Below are 24,027 nucleotides of genomic sequence, written 5' to 3' on the forward strand. Positions count from 1 at the left end.
CGATGGTGCGATCACTCACCAAGAGCCAGACATCCTGGAGTGTGAAGTCAAGTGGGCCTTAGAAAGCATCACTACGAACAAAGCTAGTGGAGGTGATAAAATTCCAGTGAAATCCTAAAAGATGATGCTGTGAAAGTGCTGCACTCAATATGCCAGCCAATTTGGAAAACTCAGCAGTGGCCACAGGACTGGAAAAGATCAGTTTTCATTCCAATCTCAAAGAAAGGCAATGCCAAAGGATATTCAAACTACTGCACAGTTGCATTCATTTCACATGCTAGCAAAGTAATGCTCAAAATTCTCCAAGCCAGGCTTCAACAGTGTGTGAATTGAGAACTTTCAGATTTTCGAAAAACAGAGGAACCAGAGATCAAATTGCCAACATCTGTTCAATCATAGAAAAAGCAAGAGAGTTCCAGAAAAACATCTACTGTGCTTCATTGACTATGCTAAAGCCTTTGACTGTGTGGATCACCACAAACTGTGGAAAATTCTTAAAGAGACTGGAATACCAGACCACCTGACCTGCCTCTTGAGAAATCTGTATGCAGGTCAAGAAGTAATAGTTAAACAAAGGAAACTATAAGTAAGGTGAAAAGACAGCCCTCAGATTGGGAGAAAATAATAGCAAATGAAGAAACAGACAAAGGATTAATCTCAAGAATATACAAGCAACTCTTGAAGCTCAATTCCGGAAAAATAAATGACCCAATCAAAAAATGGGCCAAAGAACTAAACAGGCATTTCTCCAAAGAAGACATACAGATGGCCAACAAACACATGAAAAGATGCTCAACATCACTCATTATCAGAGAAATGCAAGTCAAAACCACAATGAGGTACCATTACACGCCAGTCAGGATGGCTGCTATCCAAAAGTCTACAAGCAATAAATGCTGGAGAGGATGTGGAGAAAAGGGAACCCTCTTACACTGTTGGTGGGAATGCAAACTAGTACAGCCGCTATGGAGAACAGTGTGGAGATTTCTTAAAAAACTGGAAATAGAACTGCCATATGACCCAGCAATCCCACTTCTGGGCATACACACTGAGGAAACCAGATCTGAAAGAGACACGTGCACCCCAATGTTCATCGCAGCACTGTTTATAATAGCCAGGACATGGAAGCAACCTAGATGCCCATCAGCAGATGAATGGATAAGGAAGCTGTGGTACATATACACCATGGAATATTACTCAGCCGTTAAAAAGAATTCATTTGAACCAGTTCTAATGAGATGGATGAAACTGGAGCCCATTATACAGAGTGAAGTAAGCCAGAAAGATAAAGAACATTACAGCATACTAACACATATATATGGAATTTAGAAAGATGGTAATGATAACCCTATATGCAAAACAGAAAAAGAGACACAGAAGTACAGAATAGACTTTTGAACTCTGTGGGAGAAGATGAGGGTGGGATGTTTCGAAAGAACAGCATGTATATTATCTATGGTGAAACAGGTCACCAGCCCAGGTGGGATGCATGAGACAAGTGCTCGGGCCTGGTGCACTGGGAAGTCCCAGAGGAATCGGGTGGAGAGGGAGGTGGGAGGGGGGATCGGGATGGGGAATACGTGTAAATCTATTGCTGATTCATGTCAATGTATGACAAAACCCACTGAAAAAATAAATTAATTAATTAATTTAAAAAAAAAAAAAAAGAAGTAATAGTTAGAACTGGACATGGAACAATGGACTGGTTCCAAATAAGAAAAGTAGTACGTCAAGGCTGTATATTGTCACCCTGCTTATTTAACGTCTATGCAGAATGTGTGTGCATGAAACTCGCTCAGTCGTGTCTGACTCTTAGCAGCCCCATGGACTGTAGCCCTCAAGGCTTTTCTGTCTATGGAATTCTCCAGGCAAGAATATTGGAGTGAGTTGCCATTCCCTTCTCCAGGGGAATCTTCCTGACCCAGGGGTCGAAGCCAGGTCCCTCACATTGCAGGCATTCTTTACCATCTGAGCTACCAGGGAAGCATCATGTGAAATGTCAGACTGTGTGAATCACAAGCTGGAATCATGATTGCCAGGAGAAATATCAACAACCTCAGATATGCAGATGATACCACCCTAATGGCAGAAAATGAAGAGGAACAAAAGAACCTCTTAATTAAGGTGAATGAGGAGAGTGAAAGAGCTGACTTAGAATACAACATTAAAAACAACTAAGATCATGGCATCTGGTCCCATCACTTCATGGCCAATATATGGGGGAAAAAATGAAACAGTGGCAGATTTTATTTTCTGGGGTTCCAAGAATCACTGGGGATGGTGACTGCAGCCATGAAATTAAAAGATGCTTGCTCATTGTATGGAAAGCTATGACAAACCTAGACAATGTATTAAAAAGGAGAGACATCACTTTGCTGACAAACGTCCATATGGTCAAAGCTGTGGTTCTTCCAGGAAGATCCCCTGGAGAAGGACATAGCAACCCACTCCAGTATTCCTGCCTGGAGAATCCCATGGACAGAGGAGCCTGGCAGGCTGCAGTCCATAGGGTTGGAAAAGAGTTGAACACAACTGAAGCGACTTAGGACTCACATTGTTTTTCCAGTAGTCATGTACATATGTGAGAGTTGTACCGTAAAGAAGGCTGAGCGCCAAAGAATTGATGCTTTCGAACTGTAGTGCTAGAGAAGACTCTTGAGAGTCCCTTGGAAGACTCTTGGGAGTGAGTCCCTTGGAAGTCTCCTGCAAGGAGATCAAACCAGTTAATCTTAAAGGAAATCAACCCTGACTATTCATTGGAAGGACTGATGCTGAAGCTCCAATGCAGTGGCCACCTGATAGGAAGAGCCAACTCATTGCTGTTGCTGCTAAGTCGCTTCAGTCATGTCCAACTCTGTGCGACCCCATAGACGGCAGCCCACCAGACTCTTCTGTCCCTGGGATTCTCCAGGCAAGAATACTGGAGTGGGTTGTCATCTCCTTATTGGAAAAGACCCTAATGCTGGGAAAGATTGAAGGCAAAAAAAGAAGGGGGCAGCAGTGGATGAGATGGTTAGATAGCATCACCGACTCAATGGACATTAGTTTGAGCAAACTCCGGGAGATAGTGAAGGACAAGGAAGCCTGGCGTGCTGCAGTCCATGGGGTCGCAGAGTCGGACATGACTTAGTGACTGAACAACAATAGACATTTAGCAGCCTAGCACAGTATCTAAGAGATAGTAACTAATAGGAAAGTGGTATTCATTTTTCCCTAAATAGTAGTTATTATTCCAGGTAAAAGTATTAGTGCTTTTAAAAAAATAGATGCCAGAAATTTCCTTCCCTGGTCTTGGCTTGGCTCCCATGCACGAATAATTTCCTTATTTGCTTGTGCTTCTGAATTGCCCTCATTTCTCTCTGGAACATCCTCCACTCACTCCCAGCCTCATATCATCCTTGCAACCTTGGCTTTCTTAATAAATAAATCACAGCAGGATCCTCTATGACCCACCTCCCAGAATATTGGAAATAAAAGCAAAAATAAACAAATGGGACCTGATGAAACTTAAAAGCTTTTGCACAACAAAGGAAACTATAAGCAAGGTGAAAAGACAGCCTTCAAAATGGGAGAAAATAATAGCAAATGAAGCAACAGACAAAGGATTAATCTCAAAAATATACAAGCAACTCCTGCAGCTCAATTCCAGAAAAATAAATGACCCAATCAAAAAATGGGCCAAAGATCTGAACAGACATTTCTCCAAAGAAGACATACAGATGGCTAACACACACATGAAAAGATGCTCAACATCACTCATTATCAGAGAAATGCAAGTCAAAACCACAATGAGGTACCCTTGCACACCAGTCAGAATGGCTGCTATCCAAAAGTCTACAAGCAATAAATGCTGGAGAGGGTGTGGAGAAAAGGGAACCCTCTTACACTGTTGGTGGGAATGCAAACTAGTACAGCCGCTATGGAGAACAGTGGGGAGATTTCTTAAAAAACTGGAAATAGAACTGCCATATGACCCAGCAATCCCACTTCTGGGCATACACACTGAGGAAACCAGATCTGAAAGAGACATGTGCACCCCAATGTTCATCGCAGCACTGTTTATAATAGCCAGGACATGGAAGCAACCTAGATGCCCATCAGCAGATGAATGGATAAGGAAGCTGTGGTACATATACACCATGGAATATTACTCAGCCATTAAAAAGAATACATTTGAATCAGTTCTAATGAGATGGATGAAACTGGAGCCCATTATACAGAGTGAAGTAAGCCAGAAAGATAAACACCAATACAGTATACTAACACATATATATGGAATTTAAAAAGATGGTAATGATAACCCTATATGCAAAACAGAAAAAGAGACACAGAAGTACAGAACAGACTTTTAGACTCTGTGGGAGAAGGTGAGGGTGGGATGTTCAGAGAGAACAGCATTGAAACAAGTATAGTATCAAGGGTGAAACAGATCACCAGCCCAGGTTGGATGCATGAGACGGGTGCTCAGGACTGGTGCACTGGGAAGACCCAGAGGGATGGAATGGAGAGGGAGGCGGGAGGGGGGATCGGGATGGGGAATACATGTAAATCCATGGCTGATTCATGTCACTGTGTGGAAAATACCACTACAACATTGTAAAGTAATTAGTCTCCAATGAATAAAAATAAATGGAAAAAAAATAAAGGTCACAGTGTTTAACTTAAAAAAAAAAAAAAGATGTGGCATCGGGCATGCACCTCTTTGCATCTGCCTTTTGGGCTAATTATTAGACACCGGACAGGAATCCTGCTCCATGATCAGCCCTTTGCTGCCCTCACCTGGCCTGTTGCAGTGTTTGTTATAGTTTGACTAGTTGACCATTGGCCAGCAGAAGCTCAGACTGGCCTAGTTCTGACAAGGAGGTTACAGAAATAATTCCCTGGGCAATTCAGACTACTTGTGTCCCTTTCTCTGGGAGATAGGAATGAAGAGGCTATGGCCAGCTCAATCTGAGACCACCAAAAGGGAAAACTGAGTGCTTTCCCAACAGTCTGTCTCAGAAGTGTTTAGGGCTACTTGTGGTTATGTCAGCATCCACAGGGAGAAGGCAAAAATCATATGGGAACCCCAGGCCTCATACGATTGCTTTTCTGAGCTGAGTTCAGCTCTGAACCTCTAAACGCCAGGACCAGACTTCCCTGGCGGTCCTGTGTTTGAGACCCCAAGCTTCCACTGCAGGAGGTGGGTTCCATCCCTTGTTGGGGAACTAACATCCCACTTGCTCACAGAGCTCAGCCAAAAAAATAATAAAGAAAGAAATGCTAGGATCTACCTAAGCCATAACTCTATTTTTAAAAATCAATGCTCTCTTCGTAGTCTCGCATCACATGCTACTCTAAGGAGAGGATGAGCAGTGAGAGCACCATCTTGTTTACTGTGTGTTACATAAGATGCCAGTTTGGACTTGCCAAGAGAAATGCATTTTCTTGAAGGCAGATGGCCTGAACCACCTGTCACAACAACTATCAAAAGAACAAGTACGAATTAGGATGGGGGTGGGAGACATTGGGTGAAGGAGATCAAAAGGTAAAAAGACCAAAAAAAAAAAAACAAAACAACTTTTAACATTGTAAGACTCTCAGCAACTTGGACTACAGTTTTCCAAGGGGGAAACAAGCCTTTTTACCATCGTATGTTCATTAAACAAATATTTTAGAGGTTAAAAAAATTGAAAGGTGGTTGTTTTGGGAAAAAAAATAGATCATCCATTAGCTATCTAATTTTAAAAAACGTATGTGTGTTTCTGTGTGTTGAGTGGGGGAGAGGTTAATGGAAAAAGATAATACCAATACCAAAATGAGAAAATTCAGACAAAATAGAAAAATGCAGGTATATCCTATCTTGGAATATTAATATAAACTCCCTAATTATTAGCAAATAGAATCCATTTTCACATTTATTAATATGGTACATGTAATACATATAACCAGTTATAATACATATAATCAGTGATTTTTTTTTCCCGAGAAAGGAAAGAACTACGCAAGATTAAGTATTAATATTATTTGATGTATTAATAAACCAAAAGAAAAAAGATTCAGCATGTGATTATCTTAATAAATGCCAAAACAGACAAATGAGAAAATTTTTCTATACCTGATTTGATACTTAATAAAATATGAAACAGATGGATATTTTCTTAACTATGTCATACAAAAGGTTGTTAATTTTAAAACAACAGAAGCATTTTCATTAAAATCGGAAACAAAGCAATGAAAACTATTATTGACTATTATTTAACATTGTTCTAGAAGTATTAGCCATTGCATTTAGAAAGAAAAAATAAAATATATAAAATAGGAAAAACGAAAAATACTGTAACACATAAAATGACTACATATCATTAAAAACTCAGAAATGATAAATTATTAGAAGATAATTTATAAGGTAATTGGTTACCATTGTTCATAAAAATTCAGTAACATTTATAATTATAATATAGTAATATAAATTTAATGCATAAACTTCATATTTATAAAAGTAGTAGTAAAGATTAAATTCCTTGACCTGGTTAACAAGATATGTACAAGGCCTATATGAGAAAAAAAAAAGTTATAAAACTCTACTGATAACCGTAAAAGACAACTTTGGTAAATGAAAAAGGCATACATATTCTCATATAGGGGGCTTCCCAGGTGGCATTAGTGGTAAAGAAGCCGTCTGCCAATGCAGAATACATGGGTTCGATCCCTGGATCGGGAAGATCCCCTGGAGGAAGACATGGCAACCCACTTCAGTATTCTTGCCCAGAGAATCCCATGGACAGAAGAGCCTATCCCCATGAGCCCAACCCCATGGTAGTCTATGGGGTTACAGAGTCAGACACAACTGAAGCTATTTATCATGCATGCATTCTTATATAAGAATGAGTAAATAGATTTAAAAAGTCAATTAATCTAAATACTCAATATAATCCCCAAAATATATTAATATAATATTTCAGTCTGAAACTTGAATATATAACTCCAAAATTTATTTAGAATTCATCTAGAAAATAATTATGAGGAAATTTCCAAAACCATTTTGAACAAGAAAAGAAATGAGAGATGACTAGTTCTACCAGATATTAAAATACTTTCCAAGGATATGGTAAGAAAAACTGTGTTACTGTAGTAAGACTACTAACAAATTAATGGGATATGATAAAAATCTTAAAAATAAGCCCAAATATACACTGAACAAATGGATTATTATAGGGTTTCAAATGTAAGGGAGAAAGGCGATTTATTGAATAAGTTTCCTTCTACCACAGGCTGGCAATTCGGTGTGAGCAGAGGACTGAAAGTTAATGCTTATTTTTATTTTTCACACTAAAAAAAAAAAAGAACAAGCTTAAATTGACACTGTCATTCACCAAAGGGCGACTTCTTAGCATACAATGACAAGTGATCTTGTGACCTAGAAAACACTCAACATCAGAACATCTTGATGAATAAGTGATTATGAAGTTTCTGAGGGAAATAGTAGCTCACTATAGCACTGAAATGCAGGTTCTGACCTTTTCTAACAATTAAGCCTGTCTTTACATTCTAATATGTGATATCCAGAGAGCAAAACATATGTCTTTTTAATTGACTAGAAACAGATTTATAAAAAAGAAATGGAAACACTGGCAATATTCCTCTCTGATATCATAATTCTTTTATTTACCTCAACTCAACTCTTGACACTGAGAGGAAATCTTGATTTGTTGCCTCTCAAAGTTTGCATCTTTTGGAATATTCTCATCCATGGTGCCCTAGTTTCCTCAGAGACTTGGACAGTTCCCAAGCAACTTCAGCTTGAGTTCTAGCCGGATATCTAACAGCCCTGTTAGACCCTTACCTCAGTTTCCACCTGTGCACATTGAAAGAGTTAAACTAGATGATCTCTAAGGTACCTTAGAGTTCAAAAAAATCTGTAATTCTAGTGTTTTAAAGACAAAGAATTATTTCCTTTACTTATTTCCCTTCCATTAGAGAGTCTTTGTTAGTGCATCAGTTAGTGACCAAGATTCTAGACATACACTGTTTTGTCCATATCCAGGTGGCAACATTCAAACAGCTGCAATTAACTGCACTGTTTTAGGACCTCTTTTTGGTTCCTGATTCCCCTTCATTTGGAATGCAAGGGCTCAGGCTTTGAGTATCTTTTCTATCCATCTTGAACCCTGGAGTGATCTCATTTGCTCTCATATCTTAAATGCCATCTTGAACGATGACTCCGTAATATGACTCCCGAGACCAGATCTCACCCCTCTACTCCAGTCACATATACGCAATTGCCTACTAGATATCTCTTCTTGAAAGTCTAGTAGGTGCCTTTGTTATGATGTGATTCGTGTTATGATTCCTATTCATCTGTGTGAAACTCATATTATTTAAATGACCCTAAGTAGTTCAGAATAGAGTCACAGTGGCCAATGTGAACTTCCACAGCAGTTTTGAAACATCCATTGTAGAACCCTGAGTGTCTTAAAGTGACAAACAAGGAGTACTACTTAGGTAAGAATTTTGTTGGACAATGCCCTGGAACAGAAGGAGAAATTGGTAAAAGCCAAGACCCTCTCCCCTGAGAAATATTTGCAAATGCTGAGATTAACAAGAGGTTAATATCCAAAATATACAAACAGCTCATACAATTTAATACAAAAAAAAGCAAACACCTCAATCAAAACATGGGAAGATCTAGGTAGACATTTCTCCAAAGAATGCTAATGGCCAACAGGCACATGAAAAGATACTCAGCATCACTAATTATTAGAGAAATGTAAATGAGTTATCATCTGGTGGAATGGCCATCATCAGAAAGTCTATAAATATCATTAATAAATGCTAGAGAGAGTGTGGAGAAAAGGGAACCCTTCTACACTGTTGGTGGGAATGTAAATTGGTGTGGTCACCATGGAGAATAGTATGGAGGTTCCTTTAAAAGCTAAAAATAAAGCTACCATTTAATACAGCAATCCCACTCCTGGTTATATATCCAGAGAAAACCACAATTTGAAAAGATACATGCACCCCAATGTTCATTGAAGCATTATTTGCAATAGCCAGCACATGGAAGCTACCTACATGTCCATCAACAGGGGAATGGAAAAAGATGTGGTACATATAAACAATTCAGTACTACTCAGTCATAAAAAAAGAAGGGAACTCTAACATTTGCAACAACATGGATGGACTTGGAAGGTATTATGCTTAGTGAGCCAAGTCAGACAAAGACAAATGCTGTATGATATCACATGTATGTGGAATGTAAAAAAGAAAACAAACTAGTGAATATAACAATATAGAAAGAGACTCACAGACACAGAAAAAACTTATGCTTACACAATGAGAAAGAGAGGAGAGATAAATTAGGAGTACGGGATTAAGAGACACAAAATACTATACATAAAATAGATAAGCAACAAGCAATTATATAACCCAAGGAACTGTATTCAATATCTTGTAATAACCTATAATGGAAAATAATCTGAAAAATATATATAACTAATGGAATCACTTTGCTGTATGCCTGAACCCACACAATATTATAACTCAACTATACTTCAGTTTCAGGTCTTCCCTGATAGCTCAGTTGGTAAAGAATCTGCCTGCGATGGAGACCATGGTTCAATTCCTGGGTCGGGAATATCCGCTGGACAAGGGATAGGCTACCCACTCCAGTATCCTTGGGCTTCCCTTGTGGCACAGCTGGTAAAAAAAGAATCCACCTGCAATGTGGAATACCTGGGTTCCATCCCTGGGTTGGGAGGATCCCCTGGAAAAGGGAAAGGCTACCCACTCCAGTATTCTGGCCTGGAGAATTCCATTGACTGTATAGTCCATGGGGTCGCAAAGAGTCGGACACAACTGGGCGACAGAAAATAAAAATAAAGAAAAAACGAAAAAATAGACCACCACCCCCACGCCGTCCTAAAGTAACTCTTACCCTTAACATAGGACCACTGTGACGAGGGACTTGGAGGCTCCTTCCTGGAGGACCACTGTTCAGAGGTTTCCAGAGGCCTTCTCAAGCTGCCGTACAGCCCAAGACTGCAGCTCCCGCAGAGTCACCTCCTCCCTAGACTTCTCCTCAGAAAGGTTCCTTGCTGCCTCCCCTTTTCTATTTTCCCTACTCTGACTAACCTTCTATTGTGTGCTAATTAGGTGCGATAAACTGAGAGATACATGAATTGAATATTGGCTACCTTTGGTAGATCTCCAATCCTGTGGTTCTTACCTGGTCTCGCCTCTGGGCCCTGCAACAGACAACCTCACTCTTTTTTTTTTTTTTTAATTAGTTGGAGGCTAATTACTTTACAATACTGTAGTGGTTTTTGTCATACATTGACTTGAATTAGCCATGGATTTACATGTATTCCCCATCCCGATCCCCCTTCCCACAACCTCACTCTTAACAGGTCCAAAATGAACTTCCTTATTTTTACAGTGCAACTAGCTCCTCCATCAGTCTTTGTCTTAGTAAACAGCAACTCGGCGCTTAACAGTAGCTCAGGCTAAAATCTTGGAGTCCTTGCTTTCTCTTTCTCTCACGCCCCCTATACAATCTGATAGCAAATCCTGCAGTTCCTACCTACAAAATATCTACAGAAGGCCATCACTTCTCACTGCTATCCACTGCTACCACCTTGACCCAAGCTATCATCACATCTCACCTAGATTACTCCAGTAGCTTCCTAATTCCTCTTCTTGATGCTACTGCCCTGTGGTCAGTTCTCAAGACAGCAAACAGCAATCCTGTTAAAATGTAAGATTATAACCAGCTATAGAATTTATTCCTCATCTAAAGGGCAAAGCACTCCTGAAGAACATCCTTCTCCTCCATTAATTTATTTCCTACCCTTCTTCCTCACTGCATTCCATACAAAGGATTTCTTTATTTTTCCTCAAGCACATCTAAGCTTCTTCCTGCCTCAGGGCCTTTGCATTTGTTATTCTCTTTGCCTGGAAAGCTTTTGTCAAGTATCCACATAGTTTATTATTGCCTCCCTCACATCCTTCTTGTCTTTGTTTAAACTGTTTTATCAATAGGCGTTCCTCAATAATCTTACTGCAAATTACACACATTTCCTGCCCAACACTCTTCATCCGGTCTCTATTTATCTTTTCTATAGCACTTTTTAACCCTCCTAGACACCATGTGCTTTACTTATTTATTTACTTCTAGTTTCTCCTCTCTAGCTTGTAAGTTCCAAGAGGATGAGGATTCTTGCCTGTTGTTCCAATACCTGGCACATAGTAGGTACCCAATAAATATTTGTCAAATAAATAAATTCAGATGCTTTAGAGATTCCCCGCCTTGTTAGAGAATGATAAAATGGCTTTACAGAGTGAATTCGACTGTGAACAATAAGTGTAAAATACTGTGTAGATGCACAAATGATTATTTCATTATCTGGCCAATGTACAAGGGACAGATACAAATTGTTCTAATCACAGAATGATGAAAGAATAATGAACAATGAGTTCTTGAATTAGTATATGAAAAAATAATGAATTATAATTTAAATGAAATTGGGATGCAGTGGCCTGCATCACAGGCTTTCTTTATCTATGAATATTCTTTGAACACTTTCATTTGGGGTAAATATCCTTTAGACAAAAAAAAAGTAGGTTAGAGGGGCCAAGTGAAGAAATAGTTGGGCCCAGGGCTTGCAGTGAATAGAGTCAGTTTTCAAGTGGCTTTTCACTGAGGACCCTTTACTTTCTAGTCCAATTTTCTAATTATTTATTTGCAACAATGGATCAACTGAACATTTGCTCCTTTGCCTTGAAAACCAATTTGCTCTTATTCAGAATTTGTTAACAGCAATTGAAAATTCTGGCTACCTCTGACCAGATACTTTTCCTATCTAAACACAATGAACTGAACAATAATTGGTGATTAAGATTGTTTTCTGAGAGAAGGTTGTCATTTAGGGTCGGTCTACAAAATAGTTTCCATTTCCCTTCATGCGTCTTAGTGGCTAGATACAGAATGAGAGCATTTGCCAAGTAAATGCTGTTGCTAAGGAGAGGGCCTTCCATCTAGGTCATCACAGGGTTCAATGCCAAATAATGATTTCTAATTGAGCATATTGTGGAAGGCCTTACTTAACTGTACAAGATGCCAGATTACATTTGTACGATCATAGATTCAAACCAATGAAACCAGGAGCTGAGACCTCCCATAATGGTGAAACAAGAAAGAAATCTCTAGTCTTACTATGGTATATTGAAGTTTTAGAATTTTCACACCAATAAAGCACTTGAGCTTTGAAAGAGGAAGAACCTGTTTGGCATGTGAAAGCAGTGCCTGTAACCAGTTGGAAGCAATGACTTTTGAAGGAATAAATGAAGAATTATGCTTCACACATGCCATTTATATTAGGATTTTTGTACGTATGCTTCTTTGATAGGCCTCAGATTCCTGTCTGTACCCAAAACAGAGCAAGAAATAACATTTTGATGCAAAGATAAGGAAAATCAATTGCAGCATCCAAAGTCATGGCACAAAACGATATACATTGTCCTCCAGAAGGTCTCTGTCCCTCTGTATGAATGTCTCACAGGGAACTTAATGATTCCCACCTCTATTAGCAGGAAGATTTTTTTTATCAATGATGAACAATCCAAAAGGGCTTCCCAAGTGGCTCAGTGGTAAAGAATCTGCCTGCCAATGCAATAGATGTGGGTTCGATCCCTGTGTAGGGAAGATCCCCTGGAGAAGGAAGTGGCAACCCAATCCAGTATTCTTGCCTGGAGAATTCCCGTGGACAGAAGAGCCTGGCAGGCTATAGTCCATGGGGTCATAAAGAGTTGCACATGACTGAGCGACTAAGCACAGCACAGCAAACAAAGTACACGGACACAATATGATTCCTAAATGTTTCAGTGTCAGATGCTTTATTGCTGTATAACAAACACCTCTAAAACATCAGAGCTTAAAACAACATCCCTTCATTATTTTTTGTGTGGATTGATCGATGGTTCTACTTCATATGGTATTGGCTGGGCCTCTGGAATTGCTGGAGATTCCAAAATTACCTTCTTCACAAGACTGGCAATTCATGCTGGCTCCTGGCTGGGAGCTCAGGTGAGGTTGTTGGTTGAGGGCCATAGTTTCCCTTCATGTCAGCCTCTCTATGAGCCTTCGTGGGCTTTCTCACAGTATGATGGCTGGGTTCCAAGAAATATTCCATACAAGAAGACAGAAACTGAAGATCACTCAAGATGCAACCATCATGTCTGCCACATTCTATTGGTCAAGACAGGTCACCAGGCTAGTCAAAATTCAACTGTCAATGGGAGGGATGGAAAGACCACACTGCAAAAGGGCATGTGGGATGGTAGATAATGTAGCAGCAAGCTTTGGAAACATATCTACCATAGTCCAGAAAATGTGTTTTTTACTTTCCCCTTTGCTGCTTTCCTTCTCCTTTCCCCCGTATATTGGATTTTGAATCAGATCACATAGATGTACCAGATTAGAATATGTTAAGTGCATAAGATGTTCTGATCCTAATTTACAAACTATATCAATGTAGATCAATCAAGGGGAATGGGACCAGGCAATAACCATCCAAGGATTTTAAGGAACTCCAGGGAGAAATCATAATGCTGTTCATTAAAATGTGTAGTTTGTGATTCTCGAAACTTAGAACAAATAGGAGTTCAAGTTTCCCTAAGGGTCTAGGTGCCAGGTGCCATTCTGAATATTTTATATTCATCACCTCATTTAATTTTTGCAACACTTTGAGGTTGGTTTTATTGTCTCCAGTCTCTATATGAGGAAACTGAGGTTCAGAAAGATTAGGTGAACTTGCCCAACTATGCACAGCTATTAAACATGTCAACTTGGTCTTAAAATTCAGGTATGTCCGACCCCAAAATCCCTGCTATGTCCACTACGCTCTTGCTACCCAAAGAGTGGCCGCATAGCACTATTATGCCCTTAGGAGAGGTGGAAGCCCCAGAAAAATTCCATAAAGGTCAGGGCCCAGAGTAGGGATCCCAACTGGTAACATCTAAGGGAAGTAAGTATTCATAGGTCTAGTTGGATAGTTGGGAGTGAGGATTAGCACCTAGGATTATATAGGTTGCTGAATATCAAGCTGGCTAGCAAAGTTTGTAAAGTCTACAACGAGGCTGTAATTAAACATAATATGCTTAAGGAAGGGACTTCCCTGGTGGCTCAGATGGTAAAGAATTTGCCTGCAATGCAGGAGACCTGGGTTCGATGCCTGGGTTGGGAAGATCCCCTGGAGGAGGGCATGGCAACCCACTCCAGTATTCTTGCCTTGGAGAATCCCTGTGGACAGAGGAGCCTGGTGGGCTACAGTCCATGGGGTTGCAAAGAGTCGGACACAACTGAGCAACTATGCACAGCACAGCCTGTTTGAAGAAGACAATGTGGTTTCTCTGGGAGGAACTCAGAACAGAGTCAGCTGCCCAAGTTCTTTTATAGGATGAATGAGAATATGGTCGATTCATTCATGTGTGCCTACTATGGTAACTTACAGCTTTCCAGAAGCAGTCTTAAGATGAGAAGTGACAAAATCAGAGACTCCTTTATACTGAGCTATGTGGTGCTGTTGCAGGAAGGGGGACCCCTCCCAGGGCCCGAAACTGGACTCTTGTCTAACACTCGGAAATGAATTGTCTGAGGAGACACATGCTGACAAAGCAAGAGATTTTATTGGAAAGGCACCCGGGTGGAGAGCAGGAGGGTCAGGGAACCCAGGAGAACTGCTCTGCCGCGTGGCTCACAGTCTCGGGTTTTATGGTGATGGGATTAGTTTCCGGATGGTCTTTGGCCAATCATTCTAATTCAGAGTCTTTCCTGGTGGCACACGCATCGCTCAGCCAAGATGGATGCTAGCAGGAGGGATTCTGGGAAGTGGACGGACAGGTAGTGTCTCCTCTCGATCTTTCCTGAACTCTTCCGGCTGGTGGTGGCTTATTAGTTCCGTATTCCTTATCAGGATCTCCTGTCATAAAACAACTCATGCAAATGGTTACTACGGTGCCTGGCCAGGGTGGGCGGTTTCAGTCAGTGTGCTTCCCTTAACAACTCCCCCCTGAGAGATTTCATACTCAAGATGCTTCTTGGGAATTGGGGCAGAGGTCTCTTTCTTCTGTAACTTCTTCCTGCTATGCATGGGCCTAGGCCTGCCTAGCAGAGCAGAAGTCTCTCTTTACCTGATCTAAGTTGGGGTGTTCCACATCTGAAACCAGCTTTCACCCTTGTAATAACAGCAATTTAGTTTGAAACTGTTGGCTCCTCTCAGGGATGAAATAGACAGGGGCCAAACAGGAGACCTAACAGGATGGTCATCACTGGTCCCCAGAAACAGGAGGCAACGTTTGGGGTGAGGGCTGCAGGGTTTGTGACCTTTTTTTTTTTTTTTTTTTTGATTGGTTGGTGGTGAAGCAACAGAGCTATGCTCCAGGAATCTCCTGTTTAATCTGAAGTCACCATCTTCCACCTGGGTGGGGGATCCAATTCTGTAGAACTCAAAGACATTGTTTGCATATTTCTTTGAGTAGGAACCAGGACCCTGTCTCAAGGCTATACCACCGTTTGATTGTTTCTCCTCTGTTTCTATATCCACTCCCCTCCCTGATTAGCAATTGTTTGAATCCACCCCTTGGAACTCACGGAAGGTCAAGGAGGCTAAAGCCTTATTTCTACAGAAAAGAAATGGAGAACAGATCTGTATTCCAGAGCCCCAGAGTCCTACTCAGTTTTAATTTAGGGAACAGAGCAGCTATGACTGATAACTTCCTGTCAAAATGGGGCATAGGACTGCCTCAGCTTGGAGAATAGACACTGAATTGGAAGTATTCCTGAGTTCCAAGTCCTAGATCTGAGCCTTGTATAATTAAAATCTCAATCCCTTGGTCTGCCGTTTTGTTGTAACAGACCCAATTAGTAGCTGGAGGAGGGATAACTGGAATTTTAATAGACAAAATAAATCTCATTTCTTTTTAGAAGGATAGTCCTGAAACCCAGTCTGGACCTGGCACTTCGGGGAGACTTGTAGCTAGGTAGCCAGTTGCCTAGTTTTATAAAAAGTAAGGTTGCAGTTACTAGCTTCCAGCAGACATCGTTTTGAGAATGGTGGCATCTAAGCCTGACATGACTCAGAAAACTCAAGTGTTTAGCAATACAACGTCTAATCTGAAATTACACCCATAATGTCACCTAGTTATTTCCCAGGATGTCTGAACCATAGCTACTCTATTTTGACTTTTAATTGTAAAATTTTCCTTAATAGCCAAAGCAGATGTCACCATTAATGACGTCAGTGTTTCTCTAGGTATGAGAAGATGCAAGAATTGGGACTCATAAAATCTTCTCCTGAAAAGATCTAACTATCTGAAGGCCTGTTCTGCCAGTTTTTCTCAGAGCAAAGCGTGCATCATTCCTGATTTTCACCCTGAACTCCTTTCAAGGCCATTGAAAGTCAGCAGTTGCAATGGCCATGATTAAATCTTTGTAGATGTAGATGGCAAGTGTCAGTCTTCAGTTGGCAGAGCCCCTTTTTGCTCGTAAACTTGACCATGATTTTGAGGGGGGCATTTCATGACCATTTTATCCCATGGTGCTGAGAATGTCCATTCTCAGGTTTGGCAAAGATTTTGTTGACAGGCCACTCAATGTGCTGTTACTGGACTAGGCCATAAAACAGTATCCAAAATTCTCTGGACCATCTGTCTCACTAGCCTCTTGGTCCAGGAAAACATTCCTTCTTGTTGCTTCTTCCCATATCTAGAGTTACACTGTTACCATCATCGATCTCTATTAGAGGCCTCAGACACACATTTGGCAGTGTAAGAAACAGCAATTTTGTAAAACAGGTGAAATACAAATAACATAGCCAGCAGTATTAGTAAAGTCACAAGTAAGACTTAAGTTAAGAGCTTCCATTAGATGTAGCCCAGTATATCTCGGGTCATCTGACTTAGTCTACTCTGTAGAATCTTTATCTTCCAGGGAAATTATATATTGGCACCACCGTCTGTAAGTCTAGTGTTACTAGACTGATTATCCTTAGTATGATTTGATTGTTTCCAACACAGGGGAAACTTTAAACCTAAATTACCATAGCCTGGTGTTATCTATATAAATCCATCCCACAATTGTGGGAGATTTTTTCCTCCTTTGCTGAAACTTTTCTTGTTGCTCTGATTGAGCTCGAGTAATAGAAAAAAGCTCAAATTTATGGCCAGAGTCAGAGCAGGCATTATTAATTGGCCTGGTGAGGAGATCCCATCTAGTAATATCGCAGTGACCTGAATATGACTATAATTTTATTTTTTTAAGTAAATTTTCTCAAGGCCAACCAGTTAGAGCCTTGTAGTAGAGAAATTTACTAAGGTAACCCAGAACTAGACACAGGTAATTGGCCACAAACCCAACAGTTGGATTGATTTCTAAAACTAGCATAGGATCAGGCCTATGAGAGAAAAGCATTTGATTTATATGCAAAGGTCTCAGAAGTCAAGAAAACATTATAAATGATCATACGAATCAGGTCCAGCATCTTGGGCAAGCAGTCTACCTCTGATGTCGTTGTCTTCTCATTCTGGTGTAGTGTAGTTTCTCCTGATAAAAAAGTCCTTCCATCCAGGTTGGAGACAATTCCTTAGATTATGTCTTTTTCCAGTCCTGGTTGCAGGTCATAAGGCATCTGATCTTCATCCAAAGATAGATTACTGAGATAAGCTTCAGAAACAAACTTAAGGTGTTCTTTAAGAATTCAATTAAATTTTACATTAATATCACATAACAGCAAAGAACTATCCAAGAAATGAGTCTTACTACCTCCATTGGTAGACCTCCATTAACAAACTGGGATTTAACATTTATTGAAACATCTTTTTCTCCCCAAAATTACCCTCATTTTTATCAAATATAACCAAATTAAGGCTAGCTTGTTTGCAAAATAGGTCTGTTCTCACTAATTTTGGTCTGATGATTTATATAACCATAATTGATCATAGATTTTTTATTTTGCTGAAACATTTATAGAATCTCAGACTGAAATTTTAAAATAAAACAGGGCTGGGAAACTCACACCAAAGGCTTATCACAGATTTTGCCTAAAAAATCTAGGTGAATTCTTCCCTTTTTAAGGTCTCAAAAATTCCTTGAGATTTTTGTACCTGTTAGTGAGATAACCTTCCTAGCTCATTTGATAAACTTATTGAAAACCTAAGCATTTCAAATTTCTGGAGGAGTCAGATACAGAGAAAATATAATTGTTTTGTTTATAACATATAATTTTACCAAATTATTTTCATAATTAGTTTGAGAGGAAGGTTTTCCCTACTCCCTGAAAAAACAAGATTCAAACCTTTAATTTTTCAGATAGAAACCATAAAAGTTATAAGCGTATTCGCTGGTTCATTCAGTCCTTTGTTAACTTTCGTGACGTCATCAGGTTTTCATTAGAATACCAGGACATATCAAAATGTTAAGAACTCCATATAATTTCTAGGATATCTGTATTAGTAATTTTACCATACATCATAACATGAGCGGCTTTATTACTCTTTTGATAATCTTTTTCATGTAATTTAACCAACCAAATAAACACAGTTTAATATCTCTCTTTGGGATGTTTCAGGGGCCCTCTGAAGCACCCCAAAGTTAGCTAGAGGTCAAAGGAACTTCAAAAGAATTAAATTTAGGCAGTTTTATCAAAAAGATCAATCAAAAGCGTTTAGAACATTTGGTCAGATTTAGTCAATGTTGATGGGTGTACTGAGCGACTGAACTGAACTGATGGGTGTATCATTTAGCTTGTTGATATGTCACAATGGGTGTAAATACCAAGGTTCAAGGTCTAGTGAAAGTCAGCTCCACCATCTTGGACCTAGTTGGCTCTAACCAGTTTTCTTATGGCTGTCATTCCTAACAAAATCCATTTATCTAACTAATTGTAATCCAATTTTAGAAAATCCTGATCAGCATAACTCTTTTTAGTACTTTTTCATACCCCCCCCCTTTTTTTTTCACTGAAAACACACTTCCTACTTTCCTTTAGCAACCAAGAGCTAACTTTTATATTAGCATTTTATAGATTGGTGAGCATAAATACCAGTGATAATTTCTAAAACCCTTGCTTTCTTAGAACATTTTAGGGTGGCACCAAACATTATTCATTTATAGCCCCAAATCTCTTTAGTTTTTCTGTAAAAGGATATTAGTGTTTAGTAGTAAATGTTTCAAAATCTTGTTTTATTTGGAAATGACCTAACTATTCAATAGACTTCCAACCCTTAGCACACTTAGCACAACCCTTAGAAATTCAAGTTACAGCAATCTTGAGAGACTATTTTAGACAGATATTCCTAAAGAATAATTATTCTTAATAGAGTTTATATACAAACTCATATCTCATTTACATTGTTTTTAGAAGTTTCTTCACTCGAGGTAATTTCCTTGTTGACAAACTTGTAACAGATATAATATTTAACTTATAGTAAACCTAGGTACAGTGAAAATATTCTACTTGATGTTAATTACTCTAAGACATGTCTATATTAGATAGGTCAACAAACAAACATTAATATCAGGTATTTAATACTGAATATTTCCCAGTTCACATGAACCTGGAATTTATTGTTTAATTTAAAATTATTTGATTTGTAAGTGCTTACCTTTCTTTAAGCCAATTCAATAGAGCTCATTTACAAATTAACTTAGAAAATATTACCCAGAGACAAAGACATACCAAGACATATTTAGACAGACACAGTGCAAGATCTAGCTTCATTTTCTAAGTTTAGTAATGAATTAGATATTACAATATGAAATTTACTAGTTTATAAAAAAAAGTTGAAATAAATAAAATTTTTAAAGGCCTTTTCCCTTTTTCCCTCAGTCTCAGGAGTTAGAGATGGTCTAGATAAGTGTTCCTGAGAGCCCTGGTCTCAGGGCACAGGGAAAGAAAATCAAGTTCTAACAAAATGGTGGCAGGTCTAAACCAAATGGTGGCCAGACAAAGCAAAATGGCCATGAAAAATCACAACACAGAACACAGAGTTAAAACACACATATATAAACCTGGCACATCAGACACTCCCTTAAATACAAGAATACAGTCTCTCAGAAAACCTTCTATAGAGACACAGAACTTCAGATGTCTTCAAAGATTTCAAAGGAAGGAAAGGAAGCCAGGTTGAAAGAAGAAGGGGGAGGAGGCAGGAGACGGGGGCAAAAGGTGGGGCCTTACAGACGTCTCCTGCCACCTGCAGACACCCAGGTGTTACGGGACTTTTCCCTGGGCCTCCAGATAAGGGAGGACTGGAACTCGGCCCTATCAGAAATCAAAACCAGAATTCGAGTTCTCTGCCAAGAGGAGGTGATCAGTCTCCAATCCTCAGCTCAAGCTGAGGCCCTTCGACCAGATTCCTGCATCCAGGACCGGGGGACTAGAAAAATGGGAAGGATAGGAAGGGTTAAGGAGAGGAAAGAGAGAGGGAAGGGGAGAGAGGTCAATAAAGGCTCTTGTTCCTTACTGGTCGGGGCACTCTGGCCGGTTGTCTGCGTCAGGAAGAGACCAAGGTCTGCGTCAGGAGGGTCCCAGTTGCGGCTGCTGGGTCTGGTCCATTGGCAGGCAAGCTGGCCCCTGAGTACCCCGAGTGGTCAGGATGTCAGTCTCAGCGAAGAAGAGTCCCCACCAGAGTCGCCATTTGTTGCAGGAACGAGTACCCCCTTCCAGGGCCCGAAACTGGACTCTTGTCTAACACTCAGAAATGAATTGTCTGAGGAGACACATGTGCTGACAAAACAAGAGGTTTTATTGGGAAAGGGCACCTGGGTGGAGAGCAGGAGGGTAAGGGAACCCAGGAGAACTGCTCTGCCGCGCGGCTCGCAGGGTTTTATGGTGATGGGATTAGTTTCCGGGTGGTCTTTGGCCAATCATTCTAATTCAGAGTCTTTCTTGGTGGCGCACGCATCGTTCAGCCAAGATGGATGCTAGCGAGAGGGATTCTGGGAAGTGGACGGACACGCAGTGTCTCCTTTGGACCTTTCCCAAACACTTCCGGTTGGTGGTGGTCTTATTAGTTCCGTATTCCTTATCAGGATCTCCTGTCATAAAACAACTCATGCGAATGGTTACTACGGTGCCTGGCCAGGGTGGGCGGTTTCAATCAGTGTGCTTCCCCTAACAGTGCTGGAGGCCCCTGCAGTCACTGCTCTAAGGAAGATGCAAAGGCTGGTATCAGGAGAAGTTTGTTCAAGGTCCACATCCTCCAAGAAAGTGGGGAGCAAAATCCCATGGGGCTACAAAGAGAAAACTACTGGGGAGTAATGGAAGAGGTCTTCACTTGAGTATTGTTGCTTTACAATGTTGTGTTAGTTTCTACTGCACAACAAAATGAATCATATATATATATACAAATATATATCTATATCCCTTCCCTTTTGGACTTCCTTCTCAGCATCACGAATTATTAGAGATCCTCACTTTTGCACGAAGCATATTCAATTATTTTTAAAAAAGAATATAAAACTATTTATTGACCACTGTTCACCAGTATTTACAATAAAGTAAACAACATACAGTTGAATAACATTCTGATTACTACAAAGGTATTGTTTTTCTTGGCATCTGCTGAACTAGTAACCCAAAATACTGAGAAAATTGAGCCTTCATGTAAGGAATAGGTTGGGGTGAAGTCTGAAAAAACATGCAGGTCAAGCGTAGATTAGAAAAGTTTGTTCACTCATTTATTCCTGTAGATCGCAAATTGCCAATATCTTAAAATTATCTGATTAGGTTTCCATGAATAAATCTGAGACATCCCGCATATCACAATCTTTCCTAAATATAGCACAGAAACTTTAATTTCTTGTAAAACAATGGTTCACCAAAAGGAACCATTAAGTGTCCATTTAACTAAGTTTTGCTTTGCTGATTAAAACATACCAGAATTTTTCTATTTTTTTCATTTGGTTGGGGAGGTTGTTATTAGCGATAAAAATTTTCCTTCCAGGGTTTCTGCATATAAAACTGCATTTATGCAGATAAGTATCCAGATTCTGATCAGTTCAGTTCAGTTCAATCGCTCAATCGTGTCCGACTCTTTGCGACCCCATGAATCGCAGCACGCCAGGCCTCCCTGTCCATCACCAGGGATGCTTTAAAAAATTACCCAATTTAAATTGCTTAATTTGTCTAATTAATTACAAAATTATTTGATTTGAAAGTTTAAGACTTAAGTATTCAATTTAAGTTGAAGGGATTTCCTATATTGCTCAACATGATGGAATTCCAGAAACAGGGGCTTATCCACAGTTATGAAAGGCTGTTGTTTAAATATATTTAACAAAACAAAAACCACAACAAAAGAAACCCTCCCAAACCATTTGTATTTTATACAAATAAAAGAAACTTAGAATGGGCCTTAGGCATATACGAGTTAAATGCAAATTCTAAATTCTGATTGAGTAATGACTATGGAGATTTCCCCCAACATTTAGAAAGGTTGTTCTCTAACACTAAGAAAATAATATAACCTAGTATCAAATTCTTTTCTGCTGAAGGAAGCAACTACAGAAAGCTTTTATTTGTTCTAATTAACCAGTGCTACAGATGAAAAAAAAACAACAATGTAACTTCCCCAATACTATTTCAAAATGAACATATCAAACTTGATTTTCATTAGAATGTAGTTATTTCTTCACACTAATAAATAAAAAAACCAAGACCTACATTTTATATACATATATAAATATATATAAGAAATGATGCAAACAATTATTGAGCCTCATCTTCTGGATAAGAATGCCAAGTTAGTCTCTCTTAATAAAAAGCAATTACAATTTGAGGACACTTCAAGTTTGCCTCTTTGGCAGCACCAAGTTCGCCTCATCGGAATCTTTCTGTTTCATGAGAAACAGTAATTCCCCACTGCTGTCCGTGGCACCAATTATTTTTTCTGCATCAAGACCTCTGGCAAAACCTCTTGATTTATCAGCAGCATCTCTTTTCTTCTTTGATTTGCTATCATCAGATTCACTGTCAGACAAAGATTTTCTTTTTGTTTCATCTTTTTCTTTACCAGCTTTTTGACAATTAAGAAATACTTCAATTAACTCTGGACAATCTAAATTTTCTTCAGGTTCTGAAGTCTTGTCTGCATCTGTAAATCCCTTCCACTTCAGGAAATACTCCACCTTCCCATTCACTACACGGTGGTCCAGTACTTTTTCTACTACAAATTCTTCAGGTTCTGCCTCTTCAACTATTTTACTCTTCCATTTTGTTTCTTTCCCATTTTTTGCAATATAGTTTTATTGGAGGCCATTTTTTGTTGCAGACTTGAAGAGCTGTTAGTCACAGCCTCTGAGTTGCCCTGGGTCCCAGGTCTGCAGAGTCTCCTCCGGCCCTGCACGCCTCAAGCTCCGGTCACATCCAAGGGGGAGGGCGTATATTTGATTTTGAAAATGATCTGAAACATACTCCTGTAACCTGTCTGAGATTCAGTTTCCATATCAATAATTGGAATAACAATACCTACATTTCAGTGTAGATCACTGGTGGCTCAGACGGTAAAGCGTCTGCCCACAATGTAGGACACCCGGGTTCAATCCCTGGGTCGGGAAGATCTCCTGGAGAAGGAAATGCAACCCACTCCAGTATTCTTGCCTGGAAAATCCCTTGGATGGAGGAACATGGTAGGCTACAGTCCATGGGGTCGCAAAGAGTCGGACACGACTGAGCGACTTCACTTTCTTTCACTTAATGATCACTATCTGCCAGGCACAATTCTAAACACAACAAATTTTCACTCACTTAAACTTTATAAAAACCCTGTGAATACAGATACCATTGTTATCTTCATAGTACAGATGAGAAAACTGAAGAACAGAGAGGTTGAGTGACTTGCCAACAGTTGCACAGCTAGCAAACAGGAGCTTCCAGACTTGAACCCAGACAGTCTAGCTTGAGAGTCCACATCCTTATAATGTTACTTAACTGTTAAACTAGGTTGAACTTTCTGAATTTTCTATCATTAAAATCTCCTAACAACTTATCC

The 24,027-nt window shown here is 39.6% G+C and overlaps 1 pseudogene; it reads right to left on the bottom strand.

Annotated features, from left to right (window-relative positions):
* Positions 1-22,745: 22,745 nt before the first annotated feature.
* LOC133052468 (chromobox protein homolog 3-like) lies at positions 22,746-23,295 on the bottom strand (annotated as a pseudogene).
* Positions 23,296-24,027: the final 732 nt, after the last annotated feature.

Source organism: Dama dama, chromosome X (genome assembly GCF_033118175.1).
Source record: "Dama dama isolate Ldn47 chromosome X, ASM3311817v1, whole genome shotgun sequence".
Lineage (NCBI taxonomy): Eukaryota > Metazoa > Chordata > Mammalia > Artiodactyla > Cervidae > Dama > Dama dama.